The following is a 10904-nucleotide window of genomic DNA, read 5'->3' as shown; positions in this document are numbered from 1 at the left end:
TCATTATTGTTTTTTATCAACTATTTCTAAGGGTTCCCTTTCCCCCTTTTTTTGCTAATTTAAGAAAACCTCATTCATTCAAGAAGGTAAGAGGGTAAAAAAATATCCCAGAGTTTGAATGGAATGTAGATAGATAGATAGAGTTATAGATATATACATTATAAGTGCTTTTACAAATTATTATTACAGAATGAAGTGACTAGTCAGTTAGGGGGCTAAACATAATTTGAAATAAACCCATATTAGAAAACTGAAATGTTACAGTATGTAACCAAATAAACAGTCCTGCTACTTACTACCTGTGAGACCTTGAATACGTTACTTAATTTCTCTGGGATTCAGTCTTTTCATCTATAAAATGAAGGAGTTGAGTCTTCTCAATCAGTCTTTTCAAGTGCAATTTATCAAGTGACCACCACGTGCAAAGTACTTCCAGGTTTAAATTTCATAAATGTTGGAAGTTTGAAAATAATGTCAAATTATATATTTTAATAACACTGTGCCCCAAAGTCCTTGATATTCATAACATAAATATTATGGTAGGCTTTAGGATGGGCTCACAAATTTACACCTAGAAGCTACCATAAAGATCATCTAGTCCAAATTTTACAGGTGAGGAAACTGAGATCCCAAGAAGTTTGGTGATTTTCTAGGAGTCACACAAGGATACAATACATTAGGAAACTGAGATCTGGATCCAAGTCCTCTGACTCTCTGCAGGTTTTCCTCTTCTATTTACGGCATTTTCCACAACACAATGTTTCGTACGATCACAGAAATTTTGCTCACTTCAAATGTCGTGTCCAGAAACTGGCAAAATCTGTCAGCAAGTCCAATGACTTACTGCTTTGTCTTTAAAGTAAGGAATGCTACCACTTTAGAAGTAATCAGTCATGTTGCATCTTGACAAACTATATACTTGCTAAACCATTGTATTCCATAACTGAACAGGCTGTAATACACATGCCCACTAATATCACTTCCTGACCAAAAGGATAAATCTGTGTCAAATGTAGACTATAAAGAATCTACAGATAATTTTACATCTGCCACACATTTCCCCTTTCCTCCAAAGTACAAGTGAGAAAATGGTTCCACAGGATATGTGTCAGTAGCTTGAGGCACTGAGATTCAGAACCAGCTGCCTAGCTTTACCCTTTCTCTGGAGACCAGAATGAAGTTGGGGTGTGTGTGTGTGTGTGTGTGTGTGTGTGTATAGACCTGGAAGGGATCTTAGAGACCATCCATCTAGTTGCACTTTCTCATTTTATGGATGAGGAAAGTGGAAAACCAGGGGAGGTTAAGATACTTTTTTTAGGTTCAAGCATGTGTCAGAGTCGGAGTTTGAACCCAGGTCCTCTGATTCTAAAGTCCACTGACCACTGACCACTGTCTTTCTACCCCATCCTAGAAGTGCTTTCCATGATATGTGTATATAATCATTTGTTTTCTGACTAGCAATTCTTCTTAATGAGCTTTTCTACCTCCTCGCTAACAGCCTTCTCACCCTGGAGATACCTTTGCCCTTTGGCCCTCTCATTTCCCTGGTGTAGACCACCATTTCATGAGATGTTCAGGACACATCCACGTCACACCTAGATCTACTGCTCAATCTCAGGACTGGAGAATTTACCCTGAGTAGTATTGTCTTCCCTTATTAAAATATGAGTTTTTTGAAGACAGGGACAGCTTTTTTAACCTTTTTTAATATTCCTAGCACTTAGCACAGGGCTTGGCACATAGGGCGTAAATACCTAGGCAAGATGGAACAGTGGATAGAGCGCTGGGCCTGGAGTCAGGAAAACCTAAATTGAAATACAGTATCAGATACTTTTGATCTATATGACCTTGGGCGAGTAACAGCCTCTGTCTGCCTCACTTTCTTCAACTGTAAAACAAGGATAATAGTTGAGAGAATCAAATGAGTGCTGGGCACACAGTGAGCACTTAATAAATGCTTATTACCTTCTCTCTTTATCTCTGCATCTATTTGTCTACTTTATGATAGCTATCTCATTTGTCATTCAATTCCATATTTATTAGTCACTTGCCATGTCCTGGGCACTATGATAGGCACTGGGATATAAGGATAAAAGATGAAGTCCTCAAGGAGCTTCCATTCTATATTTATAGCATAGTGGTGTCACTACTTTATAAATTATACAAAACTGTCAGTGCTCTTTGTTCATAGAATCTTGGAGATGAAAGAACGTTAGATGTCATACTTCTCCCTCTGAACCTGTTCAGGAATTCCTCCAAAAACATGCCTGATAAAGCTTTTTCTAGTGAAAGAGCTGGAGACATATCAAATTAGTTCTATGAGGTAGAAAACTGTTTTTTTTTTATTTATTATAACAGCGGACTGACCAATTGGAGCTCAGCCCTTGTGAACAAGAGAATCAGGCTTGGCCTGATACAATCCCTTATGTGGACTTTGGAGCATTTTCAGGCATTCTATCATGATTTACAATCTACTTAGTACCTACCTTTTTGCTTGCCTGCTGAGATGGAACTGAGTGTATATTGAAAAGTCCCCCATGGAAACAATTCAGGCTCTTTCCTGTTTAGCTGCTTTTGAGGGAGGCAATAAGCCTCCTTTGCTATTAAGTCTCTGAATGGGGAGAGCACCAGTGGCCTCTTCTCCCTATCTGGATCATCATGGAACCATGAGCACACCTCTTTGCTGTCTTCTCTTTCTTGGCTTGGGTGAAAGAGTGAGGATAAGAGACAAAGTGGATTAGACTACTATCTTGTGAACCTCAAAGGTTGGGAGGGCACTAGGAGTCCAGTTTTTTGAATACTTTATACCACCTCCCTCTAAGTCTAAATCTCTCTAAGCCCTTCCTCAGATCAAATACTCTCACTTACCTTTTCTCACATGGCATGGTTTCTGGTCTTTGCTACTCTTTGTTGTATTCCTTTGGGAATATTTCGGTTTGGGAGTGTTCCTTTTAAAAAATTGTTCCCAGAATGGAACACAGCATTGTTGATATTGTCCAATTATTAAGAACACATTCAAACTTAAATTGAGATTCTATCCAATCAGAAATGGGGATAATATGGACAAGGTCAGAGCCTAAGTTTATCTTTGTTCTGTGAAATAAAGGAGTGTGACAAATAAAGGAACATTTTTAACATGGATGTTGGAGGAAAGCTCAATCAATCCATTTAAGAGAACAAACTTATCAAGTATTTTAGTAGAACTCAGACTTAGCTGTTCATTTAAACAATTCTCCCCAGGACCTTTTTTTTTTTTTTTAAACTTGTAATATCTAGCTTGAATTAATCCTAGCTGAAATAATCTCTCTATCTCTAAATTTCTCTAATCTCCTCTCTCTCTAAAAGATCTATAAAGCACAATGTATACTTTAAAGGTCTGTGTAAATACCAGCTGTTATTAAGTTTCATTGTTGTTGAACGCAATGATAGTTAGGTTTCTTTTAAGAAAATTCCATGATAAAGATTCTTAGTTTATTCAGTTTAGTTTTATTTTACTCAAGTGTGTTAGAGCTCAAAAGAGATGATTGTTAAATTTTCAGTGTGAGCATTTATATTTTGGAAATTGGAAAATGCTATAAATCAGAACTTGATTTATTTATTTTTTAATTATCTAAACTTAATAAAGAGATGGAGAAAATGTTAATAATGTATGGACTCAACGAGGGCTTGCGTAAGAATCATACTTCTGTTACTACATGTATGATCTCAGAAAAGTTCCATTTTTCTCTGACCTGCCTCAGTGAAGGGATGGGATAGTTTCTAAACTCCTTTCCAGCTCTGGATCACAGAACTATAGAATTTGAGACGGTATAAGGAACCTTAGTAATCCACAAGAATCTTCCCTGCAACATCCTCAGCATATAGGCCCAACTTTTGTTTGAAGACCTCCAGTAAGGAGAAACCCACCTCCTCCTGAGGCAGCTCTTTTTACTTTAGGTCAACTCTAATTATTAGGAAGCTTTTCCAGACATAAAACCTAAATTTATCTCTTTGGACCTTTTATCCATTACTCCTGGTCCTGTTCTATGGAAACACAGCAAGTTGAATCCCTCCTCCATGTGACAGCCTTTCAAATTTCTGAAACCAAAAAACATATCTCCTCTATTTTCAATTCTTCAGGCAAAAACTAGTGATTTAATATGAAGATCCCTACTTATTTCAAATGGAAAGATAATAATCCCTTCAAATAACTTCATCTGATAGTTGTTGAAGTATCTTTACATATTGGGGTTCTTTTCTTGGAAACTTAGAACCCTTTCTAAAACTTCACACCCTTTAAGATCAGATTTCCCACATCTCAAGTATTTTTGAACTTTTTCTAGATCCCAAAATGTGTGACACAGGCTTTTGTAGGTGGGGGGCCTTGGCAAGTCCTCTAAGTATATTTTTGAATTAGAAGATGAATTCTCTCCATCTGAGGACAGGGTGGGGCCAGCTGCTGCCTGGGTGGAAAATAAAAGGAAGATGGAAGTAAGTTGAATTTTATTGAAAAAAAATCCCTAATATAAACCAGATTGAGTGATTTGTGAATGAGAAGATGAAAGACAGTAAAATGATGGCTGAGGAATACATTTTGAAATGTATGATTGACATAAGGATATCAATTGGAAACAGAAGTTTACTGAATGCCCAAGAAAATAATGGAAGTTACTTTAAAAAAATGTTCCACTAAGTCCAAGGCAGCAGGTGCAGCATTTGGTTGGGGCTGGGTGTCAGTCCTGCTGGGAACTGGTAGAATATAATTACCAGGTGCCATCAGATTTCAAAGTGGGAGGCAGGGTGTGTTACTAATCAGGCACAGCTGGGTTGGAGATCTTTGTGTGGCCCTGAAGGATCTGAGATGAAGAGAGAAAGGAGGGAGACAATGCTAGTGGCAGAATTTCAGCCCAAGTATTTCAGTCAATTCCTACCTGATCATTAGAGATTTGAGTGTATGTCTAGTCAGACTGCTAGGTGGTGCAGTAGATAGAGTGAGAGCTCTAGAGTCAGGCGGACTCTTTTTCTCGAGTTCAAATCTAGTCTCAGATACTTACTAGCTGTGTGACCCTGGACAAGTCACTTAATCCTCAGTTTCCTCCTCTGTAAAATGAGTTGGAGAAGGAAATGGCAAACTGCTCTAATATCTTTTCCACGAAAACCCCAAATGGGGTCATGAAGAGTTGGACAGTACTGAAAAACGAACGAGTGAACAACAGCCAGTCTTGCCAGTATGAGAGGAAGTCAACTAGTACTGAGTTGCCTATGGGCTCCTTTTGCATAAAAGAACAATAAAGAATCATCATATCCATTTGTTAGTGTATAGAGAACTGGCCTTGGTACAAGGAAGACCTGGGTTAAAGTCCTGCCTCTGACACTAATTGGCCTTGTGCAAGTCATTCAGTTTCTTTGTAAGGTAAAACTGTTTTCTATTGAATGAAAGATGTTTTCTGGACCCTCTTGACTTAAGAGTGATTATCAATAGTAACTGTTGCTATTTCCCTCCCAGGCTGATGTAGTTATTTTTCTTTGCCTCATTGAAGGGGCCATCCACTGACTACTTCTTAAACAGACCTATTCATTAAATGAACGTTACCTCACCCTAAGTGAGAACCTGAATAGACCTTAGCCTAAAGGGGCCAAGGTCTCCCATTGCATCCTGGGCCATCTCCAGTCATCCTGATGAATATCTGGTCACTGGATTCAGATGGCTCCAAAGGAGAAGGGAGACTGTGACCTTGCACAGGCTTCCCTCACTCAAAACAAAGTCAAGTACAAGTCATGTCATCATTTCTCTGATGGTATGGTCTTGTTTGGCAATGAAGGAAGAACATACAACGACAATGTAAAACAAGAGGATCAGACTTGTTGCCTCTGAGATCCCCTCCAATTCTAAATCTATGATTCTATGGTGTCAGGATTAGAAAAGCAATGGGATATCTCCAAGCATGATATCTTTGATTTGCTAATATAGACTAGAATAATTCAAGGCTTCTTAAACTTTTTCCACTCATGATCTCTTTTCACATTTCAGCAACATTCTTGATGTTGTGTGGCCTGAGGGCATGGACAGTGCAAAGTGTGCATGTTTTGTGTTCAGAACCAAGGCTTCAGTGAAGTTGCACAGGGCAAGAGCCGCCAAAAACACTTGAGATTCATTGCATGTTTTGATTTTGAATTAATTTCTGGTCATTGCATGTTCAGAAACTTTACTGTTGCCAAATTTTTCAAGACCCCACATGGGTTCCTGACTCATAGTTCTAAGAAACGTTGGACTGATCGATATGAATTGTTGTGATCCTGGGTTTTGTGATGATACCTAAAAGCTTGGGATTGATAGAATTTCTGTGCTGTTGATGTGGATGGGTCAAAGGGGATAGTGGAGGTAAAAAAAAGTTCCCAGAAGTTTAAGGATTCTTGTGAGGGGGGAAAGGACAGAGGCAAGAATAAGCTAATCAAATGTCTGTGGGGGTGATAAATATTTTAATCAAGAACTGGGGATTAATTTCAGTATTAACTTCAAATCACAGCTTGACTGGTTATTTCCTATGTGATTACAAGTAACTTCAACTCTCGGGGCCTCAGTTTGTTCATCTATGAAAAGAGGGAGAGGAGCAAAATGGCTTCTAAGGTCCCTTCTCATTCTAGGTCTGTGATTCGAAGTTCCAAGAAGGCAGGATATGTGCCTGAATAAATATCCCTTAGCATCTTTCATGGTGTTCTGAATGCAATAATAATAGCTTATATTTATATAACACTTTAAAGTTTGCAAATTACTTTATATCCATTATCTCTGACATTCCTTTATCAGATCATAACCTCCTAGCATTCCATCTCTCTCTTTACTTCACACTTTCAAACTAATTCTTCATCTTCTCCATTGCTTTCCATCTCTCCTTCCCTCAGTACTTTCCTAATAATCATACTCCAACCCCGTACCCCACACCTCCAACTGCACTCTTACTTTCTTTTTTTTTAAATTATTTATTTTTAGTTCTCAGCATTCATTTCACAAGATTTTGAGTTCCAAATTTTCTCTCCACCTCTCCCCTCCCCGTCCCCCAAGACAGCGTACATTCTGATTACCTCTTCCCCCAATCTGTCCTCTCTTCCATCATACCCCTCTCTTCCCTTATCTTTTCTCTTTTCTTGTAGGGCAAGATAGATTTCTATACTCCATTACCTGTATTTCTTGTTTCCCAGTTGCGTGCAAAAACAATTCTCAACATTAGTTCCTAAATCTTTGAGTTCAAACTTCTCTCCTTTCCTCCCTTCCCACACGTCCCCATTATGAAGGCAAACAATTCAATATAGGCTGTACATGTGTACTTATACAAAAGACTTCCTTAATAGTATTGTTGTGAAAGGCTAACTATATTTCCCTCCATCCTAAGATAAATTTTCATACCAAATTGAGCGTACATGTTATTCCCCCCTTAGGTCAAATGTGATGAGAGTAAGGTTCACTTTTCCCCTCTCACCTCCCCTCTTTCCCCTCCACTGAAAAAGCTTTTTCTTGTCTCTTTTATGAGAGATAATTTGCCCCATTCCATGTCTCCCTTTCTCCTCCCAATATATTCCTCTCTCACCCCATAATTTTATTTTTTTTAGATATCATCCCTTCTTATTCAACTCACCCTATGCCCTCTGTTTATATGTGTATAATCCCTCCAACTACGCAAATACTGAGAAAAGTCTCAAGAATAACAAGTATTATCTTTCCATGTAGGATTGTAAACAGTTCAACTTCAGTAAATCCCTTATGATTTCTCTTTCCCATCTACCTTTCTCATGCTTGTCTTGATTCTTGTGTTTGAAAGTCAAATTTTCTATTAAACTCTGGTCTTTTCATCAAGAATGCTTGAAAGTCCTTTATTTCATTGAATGACTATTTTCGCCCCTGAAGTATTATACTCAGTTTTGCTGGGTAGGTGATTCTTGGTTTCAATCCTAGCTCCTTTGACTTCTGCAATATCATATTCCAAACCCTTGACTGCCTTAATGTAGAAGCTGTTAGACCTTGTGTTTTCCTGATTGTATTTCCATAATACTCTAATTGTTTCTTTCTGGCTGCTTGCAATATTTTCCCCTTCACCTGGGAACTTGGGAATTTGGCTACAATATTCCTAGGAGTTTTTCTTTTTGGATCTCTTTCAGGTGAATGGATGAGTGGATTCTTTCAATATCTATTTTACCCTCTGGTTCTACAATCTCAGGGCAGTTTTCCTTGATAATTTCATGAAAGATGATGTCTAGGCTCTTTTTTTCATCATGGCTTTGAGGTAGCCCCATAATTTTTATATTGTATCTCCTGGATCTATTTTCTAGGTCAGTTATTTTTCCAATGAGATATTTCACGTTGTCTTCAATTTTTTCATTCCTTTGGTTTTGTTTTGTAATTTCTTGGTTTCTTATAAAGTCATTAGCTTCCATCTGCTCCATCCCAATTTTTAAAGAACTATTTTCTTCAGTGAGCTTTTGAACCTCCTTTTCCATTTGGCTAATTCTTCTTTTTAAACCATTCTTCTCCTCGTTGACTTTTTGGACCTCTTTTGCCATTTGGGCTAGTCTATTTTTAAAGGCTCTATTATTTTCTTCAGCAATTTTTTGGGTCTCCTTTAACAAGCTACTGACTCTTTTTTCACAATATTCTTGCATCACTCTCATTTCTCTTCCCAGTTTTTCCTCTACCTCTCTTACTTGATTTTCAAAATCTATTTTGAGCTCTTCTGTGACCTGAGACTATTGCAAATTTATTTTGGAGGTTTTGGATGAAGAAGGCTTGATTTTGATGTCTTCCTCTAATGGCATGCTTTGTTCTTCCTCAACTTAAAGGATGGAGGAAAATACCTGTTCACCAAGAAAGTAACCTTCTATAGTCTTATTTATTCCCCCTTTTTGGGTATTTTCTCAGCCAGTTACTTGACTTTTGAGTCCTTTGTCAAGTGGAGGGTATACTCTAGGGACCTGTAAGTTCTCACTTCCTCCAAGGTGGCACAATCAAGGGAGAGGACTTTATTCCTCTTCTGGCCTGTGCTTTGGTCTGGGAGCAACCACAAGCTTTTCTGCCCAGGATCTGCAAGTAGGGTTCCCTCTCCACAACAGCCTCCAACTCCACCAGGTCAGTGCTCTTTCTTACCCTAGGGCCACCACTCAGGACTGAGATTCAGAACAGCCACTTGATTCTCCCAGGGTCTTTAGGCAGAGGGCTCCTAAAATGGATGCTGCAGCAGCCTGAGGCTGGGGCTAGGGCAGGACCCTGCTCCCTTCTCATCCATGTGAAAGAGCTTTCTCACTGACCTTTGAAGCTATCTCTGGCGTTTGTGGGTTGAGGAATTTGAGAACCACAGCTGCTACTTGGGATTATGCACCCTGAAGCCTGCTCCAGTCCTGTTCTTGCCATGTGGCCAAGGCTGGGCTGCACTCTGTGGGCTATGCTCCACTCTGAGCCCAGCGTGATAGAACTTTCCTGTCGACCTTCCAAGTTGCCTTGGGCTGGAAATCTCTTTCACTTTTTCATTTTGTGGCTTCTGCTGTTCTAGAATTTGTTTATTTAGAGTCACTTTTACAGGTATTTTATGAGCTTTGGGGAAAGAGCTACAGCAGGTCTATCCTTCTACTCTGCAATCTTGGTTCTGCCCCCTCTGCACTTTCTTATTTTCCTAATATCAACTCAATAGCTGACCAATTCTACATTGGCCTCATTTCTCAAATCCTTTTCCTCTGTGTCCTATCATTGCTAATGCCTTGTAAAGCCCCTACTATGGATTACTCCCACTATGTGCCTCCTCTTCTCCTTCTCAGACCAAGAGGAAGTCACAACATGCTGATCTGGTCCACTATAAATTTCTTATCTGATCTAACCTGGGGTCTCACTACATAGAGATAATCCTTTTACTTTTTTTGAAGTGATTCTGTATCCCAAAGTTGTCAAATTTATGTCCTGAAAAACTCCTGAGTGTCATGTAATTGGAAAATGCATGACAAAATAAATACAAATAGATTACAATGACAATAATATTAATTTTTGATTTTCTAAGTCAATATATGACCTACAGGGATCCACTTCTATTTGCGTTTGATACCACTACTCTATCCTTTACCCCACTATGACTGTTCCAAATAGTCTCTTCTCTTCTCAAGCCAGTCATATTATCTCTGTAAGTCCATCCATTCAACTGAGGACCTTCATATTTTATTGAAAAAATATTGATCATTTGGCATGAACTCCATTTTCTATATTTCTCTGTATCGCAAAGGCTCTTTATATCATTCCTCATCCTCTCCTTTTCTTAACTTTGCTTTTTTTTGAAGAGGTAACCCTTCTCATAGCTAATTAAAAATCCTCTATAAGTACCCTTGATCCTCTCCCCTCCCATTTTCACTGGTAGTTTGGTTCCATATTCACCTCATGTCTATTACAAGGCAATCGGGGTAAAGTGACTTGCCCAAGGTCATATGGACTGTGTCTGAGGCCAGATTTGAACTCAAGTATTCCTGACTCAATGGCCAGAGCTCTATCCATTATGCCCCCTAGCTGCTCTCTCACCTCATCTCTTTCTAATTTTTAGTTTCTTCCTATCTACTGGTTTCTTCTCTATTGACTTCAAACATATTTCTCCATTCTTAAAAACAAAACAAAACCTCATTGGAACCAGGTGTGTCATCAAGCAATCATCCTTTATCTCTTCCCCTTTTCACAGTCAAACTTGTAGAAAAGACCCCTTATACTCATTGCCTCCATTTTGTCTTTTGTCACTCCACAATGTTTTACAATCTGGCTTCCCACCTCATCATTGAACTGAAACTAATTTCTGCAATTACCAACTATTTCTTTTCTTAAAAAAGCTTTTAGTTATATCTTTTGCTTCTTACACTATCACAGTTACCTTCTCCACCCCTCTTCTCCCAGACAGCCATCCCAAATA

Source organism: Notamacropus eugenii, chromosome 4, assembly GCF_028372415.1.
Source record: "Notamacropus eugenii isolate mMacEug1 chromosome 4, mMacEug1.pri_v2, whole genome shotgun sequence".
NCBI lineage: Eukaryota > Metazoa > Chordata > Mammalia > Diprotodontia > Macropodidae > Notamacropus > Notamacropus eugenii.
The sequence above is the reverse complement of the archived record's forward strand: the minus strand, read 5'-3'. Positions refer to the sequence as shown.